The following is a 26812-nucleotide window of genomic DNA, read 5'->3' on the forward strand; positions in this document are numbered from 1 at the left end:
CCTTCCCTTCCCTTCCCTTCCCTTCCCTTCCCTTCCCTTCCCTTCCCTTCCCTTCCCTTCCCTTCCCTTCCCTTCCCTTCCCTTCCCTTCCCTTCCCTTCCCTTCCCTTCCCTTCCCTTCCCTTCCCTTCCCTTCCCTTCCCTTCCCTTCCCTTCCCTTCCCTTCCCTTCCCTTCCCTTCCCTTCCCTTCCCTTCCCTTCCCTTCCCTTCCCTTCCCTTCCCTTCCCTTCCCTTCCCTTCCCTTCCCTTCCCTTCCCTTTCCGTTTCCCATACTCTTTGACTTCATTGCTCAGATTCAAAATCTGCTCTGCACGCATCAATTGCATTTGGCTGAAAAGGTCCTAAGTTGTTGAACAAATTCTTTTCCTTTTGGATCTCAGGCTGTAAAGCTTTGCCTGACTGCCCTGCCTTCTACCCAGCCCGGCACCCACCTTCACAGGCACTGGATTTCTTTGAAGGTAGGAACCACAGAGGACCTGGGCTGCAGCACCTTGCAGCACTACACAGTTGCGTTTCTTCTGACCTGAGGAGTCCAACATCCCCTGAGAGTGAAACCAGACAGGGCATTAAAAGCGCCCATCACAAAGGCTTCTTTCCAGGCTATGAGATTAGTTCAGAGAATGAGAGAATGTTTCTGGTTGGAAGGGACGTTGAGGATCTTCTAGTTCCAATCCCCCTGCCATGGACAGGGATGCCAGCTATTAGATCAGGTTGTCCAGGGCCTCGTCCAACCTGGCCTTGGGCACTGTCAGGAATGGGGCAGCCACAGCTCCTTTGGGCAGCCTGGGCCTGGGCCTCACCACACTCTGAATGAAGAATTTCCTCCTTATATCTAATTTAAATATCTCATTTTTTACTTTAAAGACATTATTCCGAACAACCCCAGCTCCCTCAGCCTGGCTCCATGGGAGAGGTGCTCCAGCCTCTTGATCATCCTCGTGGCCTCCTATGGGTCCCCTCTTACAGGTCCCTGTCCTCCTTGTGCTGGGAGCCCCAGAGCTGAGCACAGGCTCCAGGTGGGCCTCATGAGAGCAGAGCAGAGGGGGACAATCCCCTCCCTTACCCTGCTGCCCACGCTGCTGTTGGTGCAGCCCAGGGTACGGGTGGCTTTCTGGGCTGCCAGCACACATGGCTGGCTCATGTCGAGCTTCTCATCAACCACCACCCCCAGGTCCTTCTCCTCAGGGCTGCTGTCAATCCATTTTCCACTCACCCTGTACTGGGCTTGGGATTGCCCTGGTCCAGTTGCTCTTCCCCTATCCACTACAAGCTTTCCACAAATATTTTGCCAATGGCACTCACCTGTCAAAATATTTACTGAAGGCAAGCACAAGGAGAGCATGAACCTAGTGAACATCACTAAACGCAGAGAAGGGATGCTTGTGCTTTGGGGCGTGTGGCCTGTGCATCTTTTCTCTCCTTAGTCATTCTGAAATGTGACAAAAGTCACATTGCAGTCACATCTACCAGGTCTGCTGGTGCAAGATAAGACTAAGGCATGATCAAGCCCAGCTGTTGTAGGTCACACAGGGATGAAACTTACAAATATCTTCCCAGATGCCTATTGGTGTATTTAAACAGCTGAAAACTCATTAAATAATAATAATAATAATAATAATAATAATAATAATAATAATAATAATAATAATAATAATAATAATAATAATAATAATAATAATAATAATAATAATAGTAAGGAAGACATAGTATACTTGCAGGAACACAACAACAAGTATTGATTTACTAATTGATTTATTAATTTATTTCCAAATTAAAGCTGAGATCAAGATTTTTTTTTTTTTAAGACAAAACAAACAAACAAACAAACAAACAAACAAAAACAAAACAAAAACCATTGAGAGGGCCATGGCTCCTATGAGACAATAAGGCACAAACATACCCCTCAAATTATTATTATTTTTATTAAAATTACCACTTCACAGGCCTAAACGCAACCAAGGTTCCTGTTCTTTGTGAAATGCTGCTGCTGCCAGTTATCAGGCACTGCTCCTCCTTCCTCCAACAGCTAGTACCACCTGACACGCTGTTCTGTAAACCCCAAGTCAGCGCTGAGAGAGTTAATTTAAATTTGATAACAAATGGCCCTGCTTTAGAAACGAATGTAGCCTGGCAACTTCAACTGAGAGCCCTTCATAGGGCCTCAATTATGTATGCAGCCTCTTTGAGAAATAGTTTCACACATCTGACCCAAGGCCCGTGAAATAAAACTGTACCACAGCAATGCTTCATTCCTGCACAGCCTCTGCACCCCGCCACCCCCTGCCTTGGGCAAAGATGCACAGAATTGCTCGTTCTGCACTGGATTTCTAGTCTGGATGCACATTTATCATGTATGATCTTTGTCCCGGAATTTAACCTGGGTGCTTGTGTTTTTGGGGACTTCCAGATGCTCTGCCAGGCTGCCCCGTCAGAGCAGTGGTGTGAAACTAGAAAGACAGGCAATGGGTTAAACACCCTCACCACCTCTTTCTCCCTCTCTCTCTCTTTCTTTCTTTTTTTTTTTTTTATTTTTCTTCCCAAAAATGGCTGCTTTGTCTGTGTGCATAACACCAATAGTAAATGTCCTTCTGTTATTGTACAGCCAATTTGGTGTGTCAACTATTCATATGCTAATAGTGGTACAGTGCCTCACTTTTTCACAGATAAATTGTAAAGATTGCTACAGACAGTGAAACACAAGAATAAACAGCTTTTATTTCAGAAGTGATAAATTGCTTTCCATTCAAACAACATGCAATGCTTGCTACTGACCATTATTGTTTCTATTCATGGTGGGTTTGCCTTCTGTTTTGCTTTCTTAGAATGGTTAGAAAATATTTAGCAGATATAACCAGAGGCATTGCAGATGATTCAATGTCCTTAATTTGTTTTATAGCTTCACGATGTGAAGTTAATTTTTGCTCAGTTTTCCCAAGCAATTAAAGCTCTGCAGTGGGCACAGACATTGTTGTCCTGTGCAATGCTTTCATATTTATTAAGGCTTGCAATGGGTAGCATATTTCATCTTACATGTTAATAAAATATGCCATAGTGTGCACGCCCTGAATCACATTGCATAGGAATGTCAATAGAAAAAGTTTTCCTAAAGACAACATAAAGCAGAAGCAAAACAAAATAAAAGCCAACATCTTTTTGTTCTGTTGCAAGACCAACATTTATTCAGAACGTGGGAAGACTGAAGTTAGGAATTGTTGTATTTTCGATTGTATGATCATCTGTATTTTGTACCTGAAGTAAAATAGGACTGTCATCACAGCCCATATTCTAAAAGTGTAATAAACAGAAGTTACCTCAGAATAAAATACTTTACTAATAAGTGTTTTATTAAGTACTTGGCATTGGTAAAATAAACTTGTTTTTTAACCAAAGACCAGGTGTTTTTGCAAACGTAACAATGGTTGTACATTTCTGCTGGCTGGAAACAGCAGCCTGTATCAGGTAGCCAAGGACAATGTTTATGCACTCAGCTGGGGCCCAAAAGCTCACTTCTCCAACTCCACTGTCCAGCGGTGCATCTGTAACCACTTCAGGCAGCCAGCTGCAGACTGGTCTGTTGGTCTGTGCCACCCCAGCCAACCCAGCTGCTCCTCTCTGCCCTCGAGCTGCAAACCACCACTGTGCTCAGCCGTTGTGCCTATCCAGGCTCTTTCTTGACCTCCTGGAGGCACCCGTTTACCAGGATCTGGGGCTGCAAAGCCTTCACCGGCCAACTGGTGTGCCAGTCACTGCTCTTCCATACCATCATGCTCCATCCTTGCTACATGTCAGCACCATCCCTTGCAGAAATGCATCCTTCTGGAGCAGCTGTCCATGAGCCAGTGGTCCTGCTGCGTGTGCCCATGACACCCATGCATGCTCAAGGGATGCTGCCCCTGCTGCTGATGGTTTGCCCGCAGAGGGTTCACTTCTCACTCTTTGCTTTTGCAAAGTGACTGTGCCAACGCACCGGGTATGTCAAACTGGGAAAGAGAAAGAAAGAAACAAACAAAAAGGAGTTAACCAGACTAGCCATAATGTCCCCTGTTAATTTCTATGGGCATCTGGAACAACTGTGGCTGGAGAATAAAATAAATGTCATGGTGTCAGAGACCTGCTCTTCGTGAGGGAAAGAGGGGGAAGAGGAATAGAAAGGGACATTTGCAATTCTGGTGCCTGAGCACACTCTGCATCACCACAGGGCTGCCCATCCTGCTGCCCTCAGAGGGCTGATGACTTCTTGTTCACCCCAGGAGCTTGCAGGCCAGAGCATATCTGCTTGTCACAGAGCCTGTCACTGCAAACCCTCCTGCACTGCCTGACTTCAGGTATGCAAGCAGTCCTGTTGGGGTGAACTGTCAGCAGTTCATTCTGGGAGCAATGACACTGCCAACACCTCAGGCCTCATATGAGAACAAGAATCACAATCCTAATGCCTTGAAGGATACACTAAAACCAATTTTCACTAGTGATTTTATCAAGTTCATTCCCAGAAAGTTTCATGCACATTTGCAATTGCTTTATGTAGCTTTTTTTGCTTTTTTTTTTTTTTTCCCAGAAGCAGGAGAATAACATAAAAAAAATGTTCAACAAGAACATTACCTTTTTACAAAAAAGTACATGTGACACAAAACATCCAAAGGTTTGTCCTCAAGCACAGCACAGAGAAATTAAACTGAAACCATAAAATTTGTACTGAGCATGACAATATCTATATGATTCATGAGAAAAAAAGTATATTTTATTTTTCAGAAGATATCTTCTTTCAGATTTGAGACAAAACAATATGCCTGCAAAGGCAAATTAATGTACCTGTACCAATAAGAACTGATCAGTCATTTAAATAGCTGATACAACTGCTAAGAGTGTCCATGTGGAAATGCCAAAACCTATTACACTGTGTTGCATATATTGCAAACTGCAATAACAAAATAAATATATATATATATATATATATATATATATTATTTGTGCAAAGATTTATATATTTAGAATAGTTACACATGAAAATTTTGATCATGAAAATACGCAACTAAGTTCTTCTAAAGCAAGCAAAGAATGGTTTGATATGTTAATTCTAAGCACATTGGAGAAAGTTTTGGGGTTTCTGTCTCCCTGTGAGGAAGTGAGGAAAGCAGCAGCAGGCATTACAAAGTGCAGAGCCTCTTCCAGATGTGAAGCAGCAAAAGGGTGTTTTAGTCCCCTGTGATTCAACATCCATGGAAGCTTCAGGGTAGCTTCTCCCCAGAAAGGCCCGCAGGAAGGTTTTATCAATGCCTCACGCTTGAAGCTATGGGAGAAGGGTACTCCACAATCCCATTCATTTAAAAACGTTAACCTCCTGAGAGTTTTATACAGGATATGTCAAATGAAAGTTTGCTTAGTTTAATCTGATAGATAGTAGGTGCTAATTACATGAAAGATAATGATCAGGTCAAGGAGAAGAAGATGTACCCAAAGTTATGATTAGATTATTTTAAATCTTTGTGAAGTTTTCATCTACAGCCTGACCATGGATGCCTTACAGGGTCCCCATTTTTCCCCAGTAAGGAAGAATGCCATAGTCAATTACGTTTTTCACAAATGAGAGTTAGTGATGGACTCGTCTCTCTGACTAATCCCTTCTGCCTACACCTCTGAGGGTGCAGGTGCTGATGCTCCACAGAAATGGCATATTTGGGGAGCAGACAAAGGGGGCACAGGGGCCTCAGGTGCTGCTGTGGTCCTTTTCCAGCAGTGCCACATCATAAGATGGCAGGACACGGGTGTCACATCTGGTCAGCTCTCTCCTCATCTCACCTCAAGACAACCATTCTGAAACAGAAGGCCTCTCTGTAGGGCTTCAGTTGAATTGGGAGAATTTCAGAGGCCCCAAACCGTACCTCTTTCCCACACAGGATAATCCACTTTCCTGGGCAACATCCCTTAGCTAGGATTTGGCCCTTTACATTTCAGGCACAACGTAATAATTCATAAGTATGTTGCTGTTACTGTTGCAGTTGTGGTTGCCATTGTGAGTATGATGGCTGTTACCATTATTGATCCACAATTTGCCAAAGCTTGAGGCTGGAAGGACTCATCAGACCACATCAGTCTGACACCTGAGCGTTGCAGGCCACAGCATTTCATCTGCTCTCTCCTGCACGGAGCTCAAGGGTGTCTCTTTGACTGATCCGTTCCTTGTGTTAAGCTTCCCCAAAACACCCGGAGATGCAAGTCCTGCAGCCTCCCATGGTAACTCATCTGAAGATTGACCAGCCTCCCTGGTAAAGATTGCAACTAATTTCTCATTTGAATCTGTTTTGCTCCAATTGCTGGCCACACGTTCTTCATATCCCTTCCTCTATTAGATTAAAGAGTCCTGTAGGCCACTTGTCCTTTCTCAGTATTAGCACAGCAACATTCTCCCTGTTTTCTGGCATTTCCCTTCTATTTTGAGGTTTATTACAAATTAACACCAGTATATGAACATTCCCCTCATCCAAGTCTTTTAAGACTCTTGGATAAAAGTTATTCGGGTGACATATGTTGTTTGACATCAATTTATTGACTGGAATGTACTCATTAATCTCATTAGAGAATGTCCTTATATAATAAAGATGTCCTTATTATTTCCAAATGTAAAGCAGAAATAATCTTGACTTTTTCTGGGTTGTAAGTCTATTCACAGCTTTATCATAACTATTTATGTATAGAATCCCAGTGTGTGTAGGATTCGCTTTATTCTTAGAATATTTTTTATTTTTTTTTTTAATTTATAGATCTGCCTCTGTATCTTTCAAATCCTTTTATCCATCTTTTTATCTTTGTAAAGACACTTTGGATCTCTTTTTGCCATCTTAGATTTTTCAGCCGCATACACTAAAATTCTCTTTGGCACTTATTGCAATATATTTTCTTTGTTACCCAGCTGTAAATTTTTTTTCTGTCTTTTTTCTTTTTTTTTCTTTCTTTTTTTAATGTATTTTTTATTTTTTATCTATTTTCTCTTTTTCTTTTTTTTTCCTTTTATTTTTTTTCCCTTTTTCCTTCACTTTTACAAGTTAAGTTATAAATGGATTTCTGTATTTATATTTCCCTAAACTCTTGATGTAACTTTTTGTTATGATTTAATCATTACTTAGAGTGACAGGAGTAGCTAGTTGGAGAAATGTTATAGAGAATGGTATTCTGGAACTGGTCAGGAGTCAGCTTTAATTATTAGGTTAGTAAATAAATAAATAAAATATAGAACACAATAAAACACTGTTAAAAAACACACAGTTTTAGTTAAAACTTCCCATAGCTATTGCAAAGCACCATGGAAACTATTAATTTATTTTTCTCATTTAATTATGTATGTTTAAATTAACAACTTCAGTTTTTCTTCTTCTCATTTCCTTGCAATTTTGCATTATCTATTTAAGCACAATTACACCTTGTCCATGGCTCTGAGCTTCCAGTACTCCAGGCTTTCAAGTTCTTCATCCAATTAACACTTTATCTGCAAGTACGCAATCTACCACCTGAATTTGTGCTTTATTTGCAAATACAGAAGCTAATTGTTATCTTGTACCTCTTTTATCACCTAACATTCAATCACCATCTTTGTTTGCTGTCGGGACTGCCTTTCCAGAGCAATGGCTTAATACACTCTCTTGAACTTGGAACAGTGACTACAAGGTTACTTCAGGATCAGTTCTGTATGTGTCAGCTCCATGAGATATTTGATCTTCCCTAATTTATTAATGTGCACAAAAACCAAGCAAACTGATCTGTGTTCATGTAGCAATACTCTATGCTCAGCAGCAATGATTTCATTATAAGCAAGGACTCAAATGTAAATAAGTTGAGAGCAAAGTGTACTGATAGACTGTTAATGGACTGCAGCAAACAGGCCTCTCCTTGCTTCAAAAAAAGTGCAGGTTTTTGGAATTAGTTTCAAAACAGGGGAAACAGAGTTAATATGGAAGTAAAAGTTCCAAGATATTGCCAGATACAAAGAAGAGAAAAGACAAGAAAGAAAGACATGGGTTTTGTAGCCTTAGAGACTCACTCAGCTGAATATTGACTTTATAACTCATAAAAAAAAAAAAAAAAAAAAAACAGTTTTCAGCTGACTTCAGATGTAGTATGAATGCTGCGAGTGACAGCAGAAATGAAACAGAAACTGCTATAGTGGTAAATAACAAATGTTGAACCTCCACATTTCCCTGGGAGGAATAATGCTCCTTGAAATGTGACCACTGCTGCCACCTTCCCCACTGCCCTGCATCTCAAGATGCCACCTGAATAATAGCTAAGCCCTCTCAGATTACTTGTATTTGCCTTTAATTTTGCTGGCTAAGGTCTTTGTCATACTTTCAAATTAAAAAATAAAAAAACTGTATTGCACTCATGAAGGTCAGATATGAAAGGACCAGACTCATGTGTGTAGACCTTTAATATTGTCCTTTCCTCTGCTAAACTCTTTTTGTCCGTGTTTCACTAGGAGAATATATAAACATCCATGTAATGTTTATACATCACTGGTAAAATGAGTACCTCAGTGTCTCCTAGTGAAAATACAAGCAATATTAAGTCACTTCCCTCCATTATTTCTCAGGCACAGTCACACAGTTTGAATTAAGGCATTTAATTCTGATGCTTTAAATCAACCCCATAGACATTCAACTCATTCTGTGACTAAAGAACCCAGATACTTTTTTGGTGGATTTGTTGACTCACACCTGAGGCAGATGCCTGATGAAAACTCCAAGCACCCACCAAGATTCAGGCCTTAAACCTCTGCCTCTATTTTTTTCACAATACCTGGGTTCCTCTTAGAGTCCTGTTATTTTGTGTGTGTGTGCTCCTTCATTTGAGTGCATATGACTCAGCTGTTACCATCAGCTCCTGATACTGTTGCAGTTGTTGCACTTTGGGAGGTATTGTGCACTTTCAGGGAAGAAAAAGAATGGTTCTAGTCAAAAACTAAAATACACCGAATTCAACCTTCAAGGTTCAGGAACTAGAAGAAATAGAACCCAGTTATAGGTGGTTTTCACATGTTATTATTACTGTTACTTATATTTTATTTTATTTTATTTTGTTTTGTTTTGTTTTTAGCGTACTTAATTTGGTTGACCAGTTACTCCTGTAGGGTGCTTTACTGTATTTCCATCAGTTTGGCTCTATATTCTTTCTCAAAATGAAAATCAGCCTTCCTCTTGGTTATTTCCAAGTTTATCTTCTTTTGCTTAGTAGCTGTTACAGTTAGAGTACACATAAGGCCCAGAAGGACACTCTTGTATGAACGTCTTCAAATAAGCAGACCATGGGGTCATACACGATGTGTCTTACAACACTAAATCAATCTGCCATGTCATATGTCAGCGAAGCCCATTTTTACTCAATATATTTGGTATTTCTGTACTAGGTGTCTAGATATGTGATGTTTTTAATACAAAAATGCATACATGACTACAAAAAGGCAAACATATCTACACTGCCGCATTGTCAAGGAACATTCCCCAGTCAAAAATAATGATAGTCCCAACTTAGATGTCACCCAGCTGCAGGTCTCATCCTGGGAGGAAGCAGACAGACATTCCAATTAACTCTGTCAACAAGAAAAAGGCCATAATTAAGCAACAAAGTTATTCCATTAGAGTTGCCATAGAACTTCACATCTTTTGTGTTGGTGTTTTGAAAATCTCAACACCAAAAATAGATTCAACATGACATCAGTATGTCAGTTTGTAAAGACTAACTTTAGGAAAAAAATCAAAACTTTTTTTTGCCAAGTTTTCCTTTCTGAAGCTTAAGTTTATGATATTTCCTGCATTGAGTATACATACCTTAGATTTGTTATTTACATTAAATAAATAGCACAGTTCCATACCTATGTTCTTGTTCATGCATGCCAATGAAAAGGTGGAAGGGTGGATTAACCCACGAAAATAGCCATCTCCTTTTCTATTACTTGCACACAGAGTTGCCAGCAAACTGAGTATGAACCATGCTTCATGAGCCTGACTGGCCAGATAAATACACTGGGACAAAGGAGGGCGGTTTATAGCAAGTCTTCATGGCCTCTTACTGGTTGTTTATAGCTAGTCTAGATTTGCAAAACCACATGGTAAGTAAGGATGGTTAGTATTGTGATCTCTGAGTGCAACGCAGTACCTACGGATATTAAAGTGTTGATGAAGTGGCGGTCATCTCTTATCTTCATATAATTTTCAGATATAAACAGCTTCCAGATACTGGAGTGCTGTGGAGGAAGGGGAAGGAAGGAAAGAAGGGAAAATAATGTAATTTTGGTCTATTTATCTTGATTTGCTCTTATTTTTCCATATGTACAGCGTGTACTCTTTTCTCATTATAGAATATACCGCTCAATTGCAAGCTCTGTACAGAAAAAATCATTTCTTATTTACATTTAATTGCATTTCTTAGTTCCCATATAATGACACCTCATGGCAATTTCAGGTGGAAAAATTAAATGAGCATGATGACTACGGAAGGACTTCAGAAATCTACAACTTCATTAACTTGATCAGATTTTCATTAGAAATTTCAGCTCATTACCAGCAGTGTCAAAAATTCCTGCCAAGTATTTTAAGAAGAACAAGGCAAAGTTTGAGAACTGCAGGGCTGGCACATGGCTGAAATAAGTTGAGCATGCAGGGATCTATATGAAACAAGGAGTTGAGACCAAATCATGCAGGGACTAGAAAGGTAGATGGAGAAAATCCTTCCCAGCAGCAATGCCATGGCAAGCCATGCCCCCACAGTCCAGACTTTTCAGCCACTGGTAGTGGAGAACAGACTGTGCATGAAAATCACACCAAAAGCATGCAGGAAAAGATGGAGAGGAGCCTCCCAACCCATTCGCTTTTTTTTTTTTTTTCTTACATGCCATCCTGATAAAGGAATGAGGAGAAGCATTAAAGAACATCCAAAAGGAAAAAGGGAATTAAGAAGTTTCAGTGAATTTATGTGAATCTTTTTAATGTTACTTCTTCAGCACTTAAAGTGTTGTCACAAAACCATATTATAATTTTCCATATATTTGTAAAATCTTTTTTTTTTTTTTTTTTTTCTTAAACAAACAAACAAACAAAAAACTTTCAGAAATTGAGTCTTCTTTTTGAGTGGAGACCTCACTATCCAATAGACATAATTAACTGTCAGGAGAAATTATCTGGGGGAAAAAAAAAAAAGTGATTCTTTTTTTTCTGCTTGCAGCAGCTTTTTAAGCTTGGACACATACTTGTATTTTAGAGTTTGTCTTTCTGGAAAGAAAAAAAATCATAGCTTTCTGCCTCAGACAATCTAGAACTGGAGCTGCTGAGATATTTTCTTGACAATTCACTTGTATCATACAGGCATGGGTCAGCTTTCCGTGGGCTGAACTTCTCTGCAGTTACATCTTAAATTGCCTTTGAACAATTTCTGTTACACAGCTAGTGTATGTATCTTATCAAATTAAGATGGTAAATTATCCTGCCATTTCTGTTAGTTTGTGCATCTGGGCCAAACAAGATGGTTATCACAAGCCTAACAAAAGGCCTGCTCCTGAAAAACTGTGTTTCTCTGGGAAAACCAGCTGATCCCTGATATTTTGTGTAGATGTGCTACTCCCTTGAGGTGGTATCAGTTCCCAGACAAAGACTTAAAAGATATTTTATATATTTGTGGAGAAAATGAGATAATTATTTCATTCTGAGAAAATCCATCATTATTTCAATTTCTCTCTGTTCCATATTTTACTTTTCTCCCTATTCTCTGGCCAAAAAGCACCTAATTTCATTTGGCTGTATTTCAGGGATTTCCTTTTTTTCCCCGTGTAGTTATATTATTTTGCCACATGAGCTCAATGGGAATGGAAAATCTGCTTCCGGAAGTGGAAGAGGAGATGCAGGCATGCTGGACATGGAGATGATGTGCATTCCTCAGAACTTACGGACTGCATCTGGAGCTAAATGCCCTCATTGTTTTCTTCAGCATGGCCAACTGATATTTACAACATCCAGCAACCTGACACTATTGTAAGTGCAATTATTCCTTGAGTGTAGGATTAACACACGAACCTCTACACTCCCCATGAAGCAGAGAAAAGGGAAAAAGGGAGTGAATGAAGAGGACACATTGATAGCACTAAGAGATGACCAGTAACAGCCAGGTTGGAGGGAACCTGGTCTGTATGAGGTCAGGGAACACAAGGCAATCTCTGTGCAGCACTTATCTTTGGTTTGGTCAGTACATGTAATCTATCCATATTGATCATACCCAGATTTTGACTGTACCCTAGTTTTTAATGCAGTAATGTCACTAAATCCCATGATTTTGCTGGAGGTGAACAATATTCCAGGGACTATCAAGAGAAGAAGATCCTTGGAAAGTAAATAATTATGTGAAAAGAATAAATTAGGAAAAAGCTGGAAAAGACATACCTATTTTTATTTTCTAAGTTTGAAAGTTTCTAGCATTTATGGTTGCAAGGAAATGCTGGATAATATGACCTGGATGCCAACTGATGTCTTAAACTTCAGACAGAAAATAAATTAAACTCTACATGCATTAACTAAACTTTTTTTTTTTTTTTTTTTTTTAATCTCATGAAATTAAGAGGGAGCTGGTCCTTAGTTTTATCCATTAGCATTGTTGACCTATCTCCTCACTGCAATTTCCCAGAGACTGCATTTTCCGAATCTGCCATAGATTTTCATTAAAAACTTCCATAGATCACAGGGAGAGATAATCTAATTTTAGAAGACATTCCTTGGTTTGACTAACCTCCTACGCTCTCAGAAAAGAAACTAACCAAAAGTACCGGTCTCAAACTTTCACCCTATTTCCTTTGGGAACCCCTCAAACATAAGGCTAGGGACAAGGGAGGGAGGGAGAAAACTTAACATTTCATATGAGATCTACATGTGGTTCAAAAGCACTTCTATACATGCAATGCTTTGGATAAAACACCAGAAGACAGATATAGCCTCTGGGGACAGGAAGGTACTATCTTTTCCTTAAAAATTAAACACAAAGACACAGGGGACCAGACACACGAAGGTGGCTGGCCATGGTGGTGGTGCAGGTAAGGAGAACAAGCCAGGATTGACCAACAGCAACCTTCATGGCTGCCTTCCTCTCACAAAAGTAGGCTTTTGCAGACTTCTAGGCAGAATATCAGCCTGTATCAGCATCCAGACAAAGGAAAACGTGGTCATGGCATAGCTCACCAGGTACCCCTGAAGAGCTGAGATTGCTCTTCAGAGAAAGTAAGACAGACTGTAATTTTTGTTTCCTCAGCCCCAGCGCAGATAGTCTTCAATAACCAGACCATCCACCGCAGAAGCAGCAGATAGCCCAGCTTCACAGGACATGTGAATCAAAGCAAAAAAGGGTGCCTGCTGTTTTCTGCACCAGAAGCTTTCTGCCCTATTTCTTCTATAATTAGAGCTGGGTGATTGCATCAGAACTATGCTGTCCTCAGAGACCTTTTGTAGACTTTTTAAAACTTCAGAGTAGCACACGGTCCAGACAAACTTTACAGATTTTCACGTCCAACAACAACATGACCTTCTAGGAAAGAAATATCTGCTGCCCCTGGGCAGCACTTTGGCTGGGTATTGCACAAGGATAAGTGTTTTTATGAATATTTCCTTTCCAGTGTTGATAGCAGATCTTATCTGAAGGTCAAGATTGACAGTGTGTGGGTCAAAGGAGGCTGACCATTCATTCTGCTGCCTTGCTGCAAAATCTATGAAGCTTATGCAAGCAGAACTGCAAAGACTTTTCTTGCTGCCAAGCAAGAAAAGAAATGAAAACAGAAAAACAAAATATGCTGCTGTTTTGAAGGAAGGCACTGTGCTCATGTTTCCCTAGATAGGGTCACTACAGATGAGAGCTGAAACTTAATGAAATTAGAGAAAATCTTTTCATTGATTTTGGTGGGATTTGGATCATGGCCTAATGGTTTAAGGCAGGTTGGAGAGGAGGTATGTACATACCACTTTTAATAGTCTAATATAGTTGCTGTATGTGAGATACATAAACTACAGCAGGTGTACTTTGGAATTTTATCAGTACTAAGGACAATTATAACAAGTGACCTTATTTTGCTTGAAGAGGTATGCAAGGAAAAAATCTTGCATCATTTTTCCATGTTTTTAACACTAACAGAGGTTAGGCATAAAGCCAAACACACAACAGAGTAACTACTCAATTTCAAGAGCAACTAAGTTGTCTTTATGCCATTAATATCATTCACCTTCAGCTTTCCTGCTGTCAGACAGCAAATAAAGGTTTCTCTAATTCCATCTCAAACAATATAATTCAAACAAAGTGCCATAAAACTACCTTGTATGCACGTAAGCCTACATCAACAATGTTCAGGTGTTCATAAAGTTCTGCTGCTCAACTGCAGCAATACTGTATAAACTAAAGCAGGGTGAGGGGACTATAAGGGCTTGGGACTCAAGTGACAAGTGCAATTACACCTTCACAAAAACAAATAAATAAATAATCCCATTTGTGAGTTCTGCTTTGCGTTGGATTTCAGATGGTCCAGTTTTCAGTGAGTGACAGATATTGAACCCGAAACTAGTTCCAGACTTAGCTTTATTTGAAAACATGCACACATATTACTTCTTCAGTTCATAAAGCAAGTGAATGCTTTTCCTCTGGCTGAGCTTTATCTAAAAATGGAGCTTTTAACTGAAAGACTGAAGATCAAATATTTTAGTTAAGCATCTGGTTACATTCTTAACAATAAAGAGTATTGAAGCTACTTCTCAACATAGACATGGTTTAATTTCCTTCCCCCCTTCCTTTTACTAAATTTGAAAGAACAGTAACCATTCGGAAAAATAAAGAACAGTAGACAAGCTGAGAAGAATAGGAAGCAACAGCAAAGAATATATATATATTTATATTATATATATATGCATGTTTAATGTAATTGACCATGTTACCCTCTTGAGAGATTTTTAACTACTCAAAGACATATCTTTCCTTTGTTAAATGCCACCTTTATTTTTGACAGAACACAATTTTTTTTTCAGTCCAGCAGAGAATTGGACACAATCTCAATCATTTGAAAATGCTATCTGACCAAAAATTGGAAAATAATTTGCTTTGTGATGTGAATGATCACTCATAACACCTTTAAAATAAAATTGTTTTTCAATTCATATGAAATGTGACAAGCAGGCAAAAACAAACAAACAAACAAACAAACATAGAATTTATAAGATTATAAGAATCCCTAAGATTAGCCTATTCACATGAACTTCAATGAAATAATGTTTTGAACAGAAAGGAAAATTGTGATTTCTGTATATTTTACATAATAGAGGTATAGTTTATATCAAGAAACAAAGCCATCAAAAAACAAAGCATATCAAATTGCTATCTCTATTAAAAAAAAAAAAAAAAAAAAAAAAAGGAGTGGGGGAGGAACTTTAATTTCTGCAGCTAAAAACTTCACCTTGTAGCAATTCTATTATAAGAAGTACAGAGACCTCACTGTATCCCCTGTCATGTATAGATTACCTGCCAGAAAAGCAGCAAATTGAGTTGTCTACCATGGAAGTGATACTTAAATCATTTTCTTATTATTTTAACAACTGCTTTGAAGATGGAGAAAGAAGTTAAAAATACTTGGTTCTATGCAGCTGGCAGAGTTATCTCAAGTTAAGCACTATTTGAAGAAAGTATCTTAACAAAAGCATGAAAAAGATTTCAAGATCTTTCTCTTTTTGACTTTCATATATTTCTATAGGGAAACATGAACCAATAGAGGAAATGTCAAAATGTAGGCAATTTTATGAGTACAGTAGTAAAGCCAAGTCCAATTTTATTAAGATCATTGGTGCAAGCTTATCAAGACTTCTGATGAAAGGTTGTCTTTTCAAAATTCTTTGTTCTGATAATATAGTGGGTTTACAGCATATTGTCTTGGACATATTATATTATAGCACCTTTGTAGATTGTAGCATTATTACCTACATATTGAAAGTTTGATTTCTTTTTGATAGCTTGACAGTGATGCTCCATTTTTATATTATTCCCCATGGTTCATAGAATTAGTTTCCAGGAAATACCAAACAAGCAACTAGAATTTCTGCAGCTGAGCACAAGTATTTCACACCCAAAAGTTATGATGACTCACACATGATTTCAAGACTTGTTTTTCACTTAAAAAGCAGAAAATATGTACAAAATACACATAGACGCTTCATAGGGAATGGTTCATTTCCACAGCCCTATGTCTAATGTGATCCCTGTTCAGGCTGCTGTAGTCTTGAACTGCATCCATGAATGAGTACTCAACAGATTAGCACAAGTTTTTATGTGTGTGAGTGATCCTTAATAGCTTTTTGCTCTGTCCATTTTTCTACAGGTTTGTTTTATCCATCTATTATGCCATTCTATATATTTCAAGTTCATACCTAGTTCATTCAGACAAATGATATAGCTAAATCACACAATGGAAGTTGTACAGTAATTCTCTTATTTCTCTCACTGTTTGAGCCAGTCTGGCTCAAAAAGCAGCTCACCTCAGCTTCCATGGAAAAGAGAAGTTGCAGTCTGTCGTGGGCTTACATGGCAAGGTTTTGGTAGCAGGGGGCCATAGGGGTGGCTTCTGCACGAAGAATGCAGAAGCTGCCCTTTGTCAGATAAGGGCCCCGCCGCTGGCCAGAGCCAGACCAACAGGTGATGTTGTTTCCCCTTTCTTGATTTAAGAAAGGGGAAAAAAAAACTGCTGGGGAACAGCAGCTGGGAGAGAGAGAAGAGTGAGCACCAGCCCTGCAGCCCCCAGGTGAGTGCAGCAGGAGGGCAGGAGGTGCTGCAGGCAGGCAGCAGCAGTTCCCCTGCGGGCTGTGCAGGGAGAGGCCCCTGGTGGAGCAGGCTGTCCCCCTGCAGCCCATGGGTCCCCCATGGAGCAGATCTCCACGCTGCAGCCCCCCCATGGGTGGAGGAGCCCCCGGTGGAGCAGGTGGATGTGGCCTGGAGGAGGCTGCGGCCCATGGAGAGCCCCCGCAGGAGCAGGGGGTCTGGGGGGAGCTGCCGCCCACCTGTGGGGGACCCGTGCTGGAGCAGTTTGCTCCTGGGGGATGGATGGACCGTGTGGGATGGAGCCGTGTGGGAGCAGTTCCTGAAGCCTCCACAGGATCAATTCAGGAGGGGACCCCACGGGGAGCAGGGGCAGAGAGGGACTGTGAAGGAGTGGCGGAGACGAAGCATCAGGGACTGACCGCAGCCCCCAGTCCCTGTTCCCCTGCGCTGCTCAGTGGGAGGAGGTGGAGGACAGTGAATGGGGGAAGGTGCTTTTGGTTTCTTTCCTTTGTTTCACACTTCTCTAGCTTGTTAGTAATAGGCAATAAATTTTACTATCTACCTACTCTCAGTCTGTTTTGCCTGTTACAATAATTGTTGAGCATTCTCTCCATCCTTATCTCAACCCTTGAGCCCTCTGCATCGTATTCTCTCCCCCGTTCCCTTTGAGGAGTGGGAGAGAGAGAGTGGCTGAGGTGGAGCTCAGCTGCACAGCTGAGTAATACCACCACAAAATCTATCTGGATTTTATAACATAACATGTGGTGAGAAAATAAATAAAATCTCCTTTCATTTTACTCTATCTAATTGCTGGCACCTACTCAGCAATTTCCACAAGAGAAGACAAATATAATCACCCTTTCTTGTGCCAAATTTATTCCCATTTTTGTGCCATTTTCCATGTCAGTATGTTATTATTTTATTGTTATTGGTACCCGTTAAAAGAAAGCATAGTCTTTCATGCACTGTAGGTCAATAGGCAGACTGTCAGTACTAAATAAGGAAACAAATATAATGTAAATGTAGAAAAATACATCTTCATCCACCTCCAGTCCCTAAATTAAGCTCCTTTTTGGGGCAATGTTATCATACTCATCAGTTTGCCAGTTAGGCTTCTGTTGGGCAGATATCTAGAATATTATGTTTTAGATATCTAGATATCTAGAATTTAGATATTTAGATATCTCAAATATATATGTTTTCTCCAGTAATGCATATTTTTATCATTATTATTATTATATTTGACCTGACCTAAATTTCCTTAATCACTCTTACTGGTGTACTTCTTACCTGATGTCTGGACCACTAAAGCTTGGTGAGTCAGCTCCTATCCAACCTGCCCTCAGAAGTCCTGGTGGAATGGAAACATACCACATCTTTTTCCCCTATTCTTTTCTCACAATTCCATCTCTCCCAAAGGGAAAGATGACCAATCAGCCAGCATCTTTCATCCCTTCTCCTCTTCTTTGCATGAGGAAGCTGTAATAGCCAGGTGATTCCTTGATGTTAGATCCAATGCCCTATGACATTCAGTACTCTGCCCTCAGCAACTGATAGAACTCAGATGTAAGAGAGCTGAGAGTCAAACAGAAAACCTAAGTGACATGTGTGCCTTCACTCTGGTGGGATTCTGAAAGAATGAGGACAAGTTCTTACAAGTTGTATTTATGGTTATATGCTCATAACTGAGAGAAAATATTAATCAGAGTCATGTCTACCAATGTAGCTATGGTGTCTTTGTGTTCTGCACTGTCATCTACCACTTTTTCATATGAGTGGTAGGACAGAGAGTGATAGTGAGCAAAAAGACAGAGCAAAATATGTAATTATTGTCCAGATCTGTACACACATGCAAAGGAAAGAAATCACTTGATATCTGGCCTTAATTCCATAGCTAGAAAGCATATGAACACGAGAATTTAGAAAAGGAAGATAAAAGTAATATTTGTGGTCTTACGGGAGGGAAATACTAGTGGTGGAAATAAAAATGAAGAGTTAATATTATGCAAAAAGCATAGTTGTAGACAGTAATCCTAGTTGAAGTAATATCTTCAGAATGAAGAAGCAAAGTGTACTGCAAGAGTGAAAGAAGACTTACCAGCTTGTAAGTCTTGGAAAGGGCATGAGGTACAGGTGGAGGTCAACAGAAAAAAAGGGATTTTGTGTGCAAGATCATAGAGAAGGATCAGCTCCAAGCAGAGATTTGGTTGAAAGCACATAACTGCAGTGAGATGTGAAAAATGATGAACTACTTTATGACAAATGATAACTTGAAGAATAGGAGGAGAAGCACCTGAACAGATGTGCTAGCTGATTTGATGATTAAAACTAACAGAGGAGAGATTGGAGGACTAGAAATACAAATAAAGAGGGATTGAAGAGTTAAAATCAAAGTGGGGATGAATAAAAGAGTTGTAGTGACACTAGTCACAGAGCAATACAATTAAAATAATTAAAATTCATTTTTTATGAAATTATGTTCTCTGCTCCCAGAATAAACATTTTCATCAAAGTCATTTATTTACATTAATGGAAGCTCACAATATTTTATTTTTGCTTAATTGATAGACATCTGAGACATAAGCTGACACAGCTACCTACAAGGCAGAGAGATTTAGAGTGAGGGTGGTGAATGGTTGTCTAAAGAACTGAGGATGTTGGCCTGGAAGTCTGGATTTTTTTAGAATTTTTAAAGAGCTTAGCTTTGTGAAATTAATATAATTTGAAAATATGTGGTTTTATTTTAATGTTTTAAATGTATTCTAACTTTTTAAATATAAAGTTAGTCTTATTCTTGGATTTTAACTCTATGCTAAAGTTTGTTCTAGTATGGATTGATGACTGAGTCACAGAATCTTGGGGAAGCATAGCTTGGAATGGACTTCTAGAGATCACCTGGTCTGACCTTCTGTTGAAAACAAGGCCTTAGGTTAAGTTATACTGGGCCTTGTTAAGTCAAACCTTGAACATTTCTGTCAAGGTAGACGCTACCACTCCTTGAGCAAAATATTACAGTACATGAGAGTTCTTGTAGTGAAGTTTCTTTCTTTGTCTCTTCCCCTCAAGCGTCTTCTGCCCATTGCCTCTTGCCTTGTCACCACACATTCTTTTGAAGCTGGGACAGCTTCTTCTCTATACAGCTATTTAGGTATGAGATGACTCTGAACCCCTCAGTCTTCTCTTTCCCAGACTGAATAAACCCCATTCCTTCAACATTTCTCCATGTGTCAAGTTCCCCAGCATTCTGATTATCTTGATGGCCCTTTGTTGGACCATCTCCAATTTTCCAGTGCCCCTCTGGAAACTTTTCTAAATTCTTTCACACTGTGAAAATATGAATATGTTGTTTTATGAGAGTTAATGAAGCAAGGGCACCTGTTGATTCTTTTCCATATCTCCAGTAACCATTTTTCTCATTTCCTATCAACAGCTGTAAAAATCCGTAGCTTCCTCGTATCCTTTCTGAGCCTTTTCTCCTCCAATGTCACAATACACACAGTTTTCCAGCCACAATAATTCCCCTTGGAGTTTACCCTTATCTTCCTCCCCCATTGTTTACAATGCTTTGTTTTGCATGATGTTCAAGCAAGAAGCGACATGTGGTGACTCTACCTATAATGGATGATACATTTGCTTCCTTATTTCATAAGGAGAAAGTGCTCCTTTTCTTTGAAAAGGACTGTTTGCTTTAAGAGTTTGGAGGAATAAGATGTATCATGCCTAGTAAGAGACCCCTTTCTGAGATGGCCCTTTATTGGATAAGCATACAATGGCTGGTGATCCATGAGAGCCTGAAAGTAAAAGGTTAAAGGTGAGAGTGAGAGAAAACAGGAACAGGCGAATTTTAGACAGAAAGCACTGACTGCTTTCAGAGCAATTAAGAGAAATTGTCAACAGGGGACCAAAAGAATAATTCAAGAAACATGATGTCACGGGATATCTGTGTCTACGATATTAATGATACTTATGATTTATTGCTGTTACCGATGACCTAAATAATATGCAGGAACCCAGGGCAAAAATAAAAATCAGAAAATGGAAGATGGGGTCTTATTCTATGGTAACCTTCTGCAAGATATTTTTATCTCTTATAGCTCTTTCAGAGCTGAGATTTAGAAGAAAAAAGCTGTTATTTGGATAATTTGGTAGACTTTGAAATGAAAAAGGGTTTTCTTTACAACAGCATTTGGCTTCTTTGTTTAACAGAGACTGATGCAGCTGCAACTAAGCCTAAAATGTAATGCCAATACATTCACAGTGCTGTTTCCCAAGACAATTAAACGTATTCGTTCACCAGCTTTGGCACAATTTTAATCCAGATATTTAATCTAGGTTCATCACAAGGTTGACAGCCCACAGAGGAAACAAGTAGTGATCTGGAACTGGATAATAAAGCAGAATAACTCGGAAATGTACAACTGTGTAGATCTGGAATGAGAAAATTTAATTTAAGATAGGAAGAACTGAAGGACTATACAGACACACTTCTTCCTTATAGAAGTGAGCCCTTATGGGCAGAATTACATCACGTTAGTAGGCATGTCAGGTCTGAGATCTCCAATGCAGAGAGTGTGACTCTGCTACACAATAGTGTGACCTTAAAAAGATGATACAAACTGCTGAAAATGGAGGACAACAAGCCATATGCTGTCATCAAACTCAAAAATAGGAAATGAACTGGAAAACTGCTCTGAGGAATCAACACACAATAGGGGACATGGATGTCCAATGGCATGGATCTCAGCAGAAGAAAAGTTTCAACAAGTATGGAAAAGCACAACCCGAGTGCAGGTGACTGCACAGGGAGCAATAATCAGGATTTTCTGGATTCCATGAAAAATAATTACATAGGAAAGGGAAGAAGCATGTGAGGAGACAGATTTGGGGAGAAAGTAACAGGAAGTTTTGATAAAGCTGAAAGTGGAAAAAGGGAAGGAATATATATATGAATTGCAAATGAGAGTGAGAAAGAAATGTGAATACTTTTTGCCTCCCCAAACCACAAAAAACTGGACTCTGACTCCTATTCATGCTGAATGGTTATTTGCAGCATCAGCTTTTCCACTGATACCTTGATGTTAGCTACTGCTTAGCATGAGTAGAGATGGCAGAATTAGACCCTTTTTCCACCAAACACAGGTAAGTGTACCTCAGCATTTTCTGAGATTTAACCTGCATATTTGCAGCTGCTGTACTGGTCAGGTATGTGTTGTTTGGTTGTGAAACTAGGGACAGTTGGTGCCTTTCAGAATATCTCAGGACTGCTGGTGGAAGCGAAACAAACACTCTCCAAAGTGAGGAAAGACAGCTGCAGTCTGTGGTTTAGAAGTTCACAGCATAAGCCAAAGATAAGGGCAAGGTATTCTGGAGATACAAGCTTGAGATTAAGATCTAGACTTCTGCAAAGGCTGTGAATGTTTGGCCATGCACTTGGGTTGAATCCATCTAATATTTTCAGCAAATTATGTGGTATGACCCGTGCCCAGAAATCACTAAAGACTACCAGTGAAAGACACTTTCCCATCTAAAACTACGGTTACATCAGGTTCAGCCAAACTAGTACAAACACAGGACTGAAAAGGGGAACAAATGTTCTTATGCAGCCTCCTAGTTGTAAAAGCTTTGCTGTGCTGGAGTTCTGCTGTCCTCCAAAAGTACACCACTATGCATGAACATGATGTGTGGAGTATGCTCATGCTTACACATCCTGAAAAGGGTATGTTTTTTGAGATTTTAGTTCCACGTGCCAGTTATTTGCATACCTCTGTCTGAGGTATTTTCTGTATTTTCTGAAATAAGCACACAGGAGGCTTTTCAGACACATACTCAATTGAGTTTTTGCTGGCTAAATAAGATTTGACATATTTTGCAGCAAACTTGGAGTTCTAGGTATAGATCACAGCAGGCAGGTACACCAGGCTGATGTGTGACTCCACCTGAGAAACTTGGGGTCCATAAAGAGGTAAATAAAACTCCCCCATTCATATGCAGTTTACATTGCTACTTCTCCAGGAATATTTTCTATGGTGGTGCCTCTTAAGTAATTGTAATGTAAACATCATTCAGTACCAGTTACTGGTAAGTGTTAGAGTTTGCATTATTTTTAAGTCATTCAACTAAATGTCAACAGATAGTAAAGTGAAACTGCTTGTAGAAAACAAAACAAGATTTTCTTGGATGTAATGTATCTTCCAAGTAAATGAATGGAGTGTCACGCAGTGGCACAGCAAAAGAATCCCAACTTTATGATGCAACCTTTACTTCACTGAACATTTAAAACACTTTAAAAAATCCTGTGAGCCTTGTTCGAGTTTTGGGTCACATATATTAAATCATATGCAATGTTGCTAAATTACACCAGGGTAAAAATCTGAGAAGCAGAAAAGTAGCAGACCTGCTTGTAAAGTGCTGCAACACAGAGAAATGGAGCCGAAATTTGATCTCAGGAGAGATTTTTATATTCAATGCTATTTCCTAAGTAATCTTTAAAATTTTCAGTGAAAATCACAAAACAAATCTGCCATTCTCTCTTATTAGAAGCTCTCATTCCTGAAGCAAAATGAACTGAATAAAAATTTTCCACAAATGAAAAACAGTTGAAAATGTTCACAGATATTTTATGTTTTCCCAAAATAACATTTTGGGAGTGAAATCAGGATAAAAATTTTAGCTTCTTCTAGAAAATAAATTTGCTGAATTTATGTGCAATTTGAATGCAGTGTTCTGTTAAAGTACACAAAGAAGAAGATTGGTGCTAAATGTATTTATTTCCTCATCTCATATACTGTATGAAGTGATTTCAACAAACGGTATTTATTCCTAGATATTATGCTAATTTCAAAATCCATTCTTGTCTATGGTATGTTGAAATGTCAATGGCTAGGAAATACCTTCCCGGTTTGGACAGATCAAATTTATTATGCAGCAATTCATGAGTAGAACACCAATAATGTGCAAAGCATATCAGTGAAACATTAGCAGTGTATGCGACCCATATGTGGAGCTATGGAATCATAACCATTTCTTCCACAGGGGGAGCAAAGCAAACTGACATTTAGCTTTCTAATATTGCTTTAAAATTTCCTCTGTCTTTAGAAATGTTCTCCCAAAAGAAAATAAAAACTGAATTCTGCTGATCTGCTCTATGCTCATTCTGTTGTAAACCAGGTACAATTCTCTCAAAATGCAGTTTTATTTGAAACTGATGAGGGGAAGATTGATTCAGAACTAATTTATTTTTTTTTCTCTGTCAGCATGGAAAGTATATTTGTGGAAAGCCAGTAAATTCATATAATTGAACAAACATTAAAAGAAAAATCAATTATTTCTAAGATTTCTAAATATTTTTGATAAAATGTTTCTATTCAAAGATATCTTGTCTTTGAAATAATTCTGCACAGAAAAATTAATCAGTTCCAGTTCCATTTGTAAGTTTCTCAAGAGAATGAGAACTGATACAATAAATAGAAGCAGTTTATTGTTGTTGCTCTCCAGCGTTTGACTTTACTAGTGCTGTTTCTCTGAGCTCATCTCTGTGCTACTGGTTGGTAATTTTTCAATGCAGAGAAAGCTAAGTCTTCTTTTTCAGTTTCATGTTTCTTTGGTTCTTTCTAATGTGCATGCTAAACTAGTTGAGAAATCTCTTGAAATATATTTTGGAGAAGAAAACAAAACAAAACAATTTATTACCGAAATGATTTCCTCCCTCCCCCAGGGGAAAAAAAAAAAAAAGTCTCAGGCTCAGTGAAAGACTGCAAAAAAATGCACATGAATCAATTATGAAAAAGAGAAAGTTTCTTTGAATGAGGAAAAGCTGATTGGAATTAAGATAGGCTTTGTTCATATCTGCAAGGTACGAGGAGAGGACTTTTCAGTGGAACAGAAAAGGGGGATTTGGGAGGGTTTGGCTGCTTAACGCTATAGTGCTTCAGAGCCCATGTGAAAATTTGCTGCTAGCTATTAATCATCATTGTGCCCCTGCAAAGAAGCTGTTACAATGATGACTACATGTCATTATATTCCCACTGTAAGTAACGAATCAGAGAGCTGGGAAAGTTGGATAAGAGCGGCTGGCAAACTTTTAAGCAGTGGAATCCATTTAAATAAATTTACATTGCATTTGCTACTTTTGCTGGTAGGGGAATCATACTTTAAAATGAAACAATATGCTGCGCTCACGGGCCCTGGTCCTTTATTCTCCTGTCTCTGAGCCTACTTTCCAGGTCAGCCTTTGCCAGCGCTGACAGCACGCTTTTCTCATAGCCTCTCCTTCTCATAGCCTTTGGTTGCTTTCAAGTTCAATTTAGCACAATGAAGTTGTTATGCATGACAGTTTGGGGAGCAGAATAGGTGGTGTCTGAGCCCGCTGTGTCGCTACAAAGTGGGCTCATTCTCCGCGGGCCGGCTCAGTTACTGAAGCCTTGCTGGTGGGACACTACAGTGGACTTCCAGACGTTCCCATCCTGACGAAAACAATTAGCTTCAAACTGCAAGGAGCCGCGGGGCTGCCCTTTCTTTCAGCGAGACCGCGCCGTTTAATATGCTGCAGTGGATTTCAAATTCATGTTGATTTATCCCGTTGTACTCCTCTTTTATGGTCTTTATTTACAGAGATGTAAAGGAACAGGGAAAGTTTGAGTCTCACACGGTTCAAGAGTTTTATTAGAAATCTAGACCATTGTTTTATGTTTATTTTTCAAAGAAATAGAGTTGAAACATGTCAGGCTTAATTCCATTAGGCTGAACTGTCTAAAAGAGAGCCCTGAGGTTCCTTGAACAGAACCTGAAATTGTCTCTTCTGCTCACCATCAGAAACAAGCCAAACAATAAACAAACCCCAAACGCTGAAGTTGGGTTTGTCAGTGTCATTGTCTCCCATGGAATTATCAAAAAGAGCTAAAATCACTTACAGCCAGCAAAGTATGTGATTATTAATAATGTAAGTTAATTCTGAGCCTGTTTTGAGGTTCCAGAAGCTGCTTGTCTATGCCAGACACAGTTCAGCACGTCAGGTTGTGTTCATTGCAAACAACACTGTAGGCCACCAGACATAGCAATACAACACAGTTTCTACTCCTTCAGGATATTACTTATTTTTACATGAATTTAGCTATTAATACAATGATAGTTTAGCTTTTTTTCCTTCTTATTTTTTTTTCTTATCAGACACTACAAGTATTGTTGTGACAAAGCAAATCAGTTGCAGACTGCCTGACAGTTTGAGCAGATGCACACAGTTCCTTGGATTCACCAGTAGATGAGAATCGGTTGCCATGATTATGGATCTTGCTAATTACTGGGCAAACCTATCAAATAATTCTCATTCTGGATTAAAAATTAGCTCAGAGATCATTTCAGCAATGCTTCCATAAAAGCCTGTTAGGCTGCTAAGCACTTCCCACCTCCTTTACCTCTTCCCTCCCTATCCACCCCCCTTTTTTTTTTTTTTTTTTTTTTAATCTGTAAGAACAAAATATTATCTCAAGCTCTTCTTTGTAAACTGCTTGTTTTGGCTGTGCGCTGCTGAAAGGTAAAATGAAATTAGACCGGTCTTTTCTGTCTTAAAAATGATTTCTGTTTTTCTAAACTACTAGATAATATAATTAAAATGCCTAGTTTTGCACAGCACAAAATACATCTATTACAACTGCAAAATGCTACAGCCTGGTCTAATTACAGTTTGTGTTTCAGAAGGCTGATTTTTTACAATTGCTAATTAAACTTCCTGCAACAGTACATGAGCAAGTCTTGGTGCAATTAGCTAGCTATAGCAAAAATAAAAAATAATCAGTATAACATTTAAGGTCAGATACAGGCTTTGTAGTCAAGGAAGGAAGAGGGAATTAGAAAGCATAGTTCATGACATAATTCACATCACTGTGTCAGATTTCTGGAGCAATTCTCAACTGTAAAATACAGAATTTTTCTCTGTCTTTCATTCCCAAAAGGCCAAGCATTATTTTTGCAATATTGCTGTATCTAAGTACTTCCTTTATTAATGAATTGC

General features: G+C 39.1%; 1 long non-coding RNA gene across 3 annotated transcripts in view; it reads right to left on the reverse strand.

Moving 5' to 3' along the window:
• Positions 1 to 1735: 1735 nt before the first annotated feature.
• Positions 1736 to 26812, reverse strand: part of LOC137848294 (uncharacterized) — a 99373-nt gene continuing 74296 nt past the window's right edge. For all 3 annotated transcript variants that reach the window (XR_011091256.1, XR_011091257.1, XR_011091258.1), the window contains exon 4: positions 1736 to 3980. This is a non-coding gene — a long non-coding RNA (uncharacterized lncRNA). The remainder of the gene's footprint in view (positions 3981 to 26812) is intronic.

The sequence above is a fragment of the Anas acuta genome, chromosome Z (assembly GCF_963932015.1).
Source record: "Anas acuta chromosome Z, bAnaAcu1.1, whole genome shotgun sequence".
NCBI classification, from domain to species: Eukaryota; Metazoa; Chordata; class Aves; order Anseriformes; family Anatidae; genus Anas; species Anas acuta.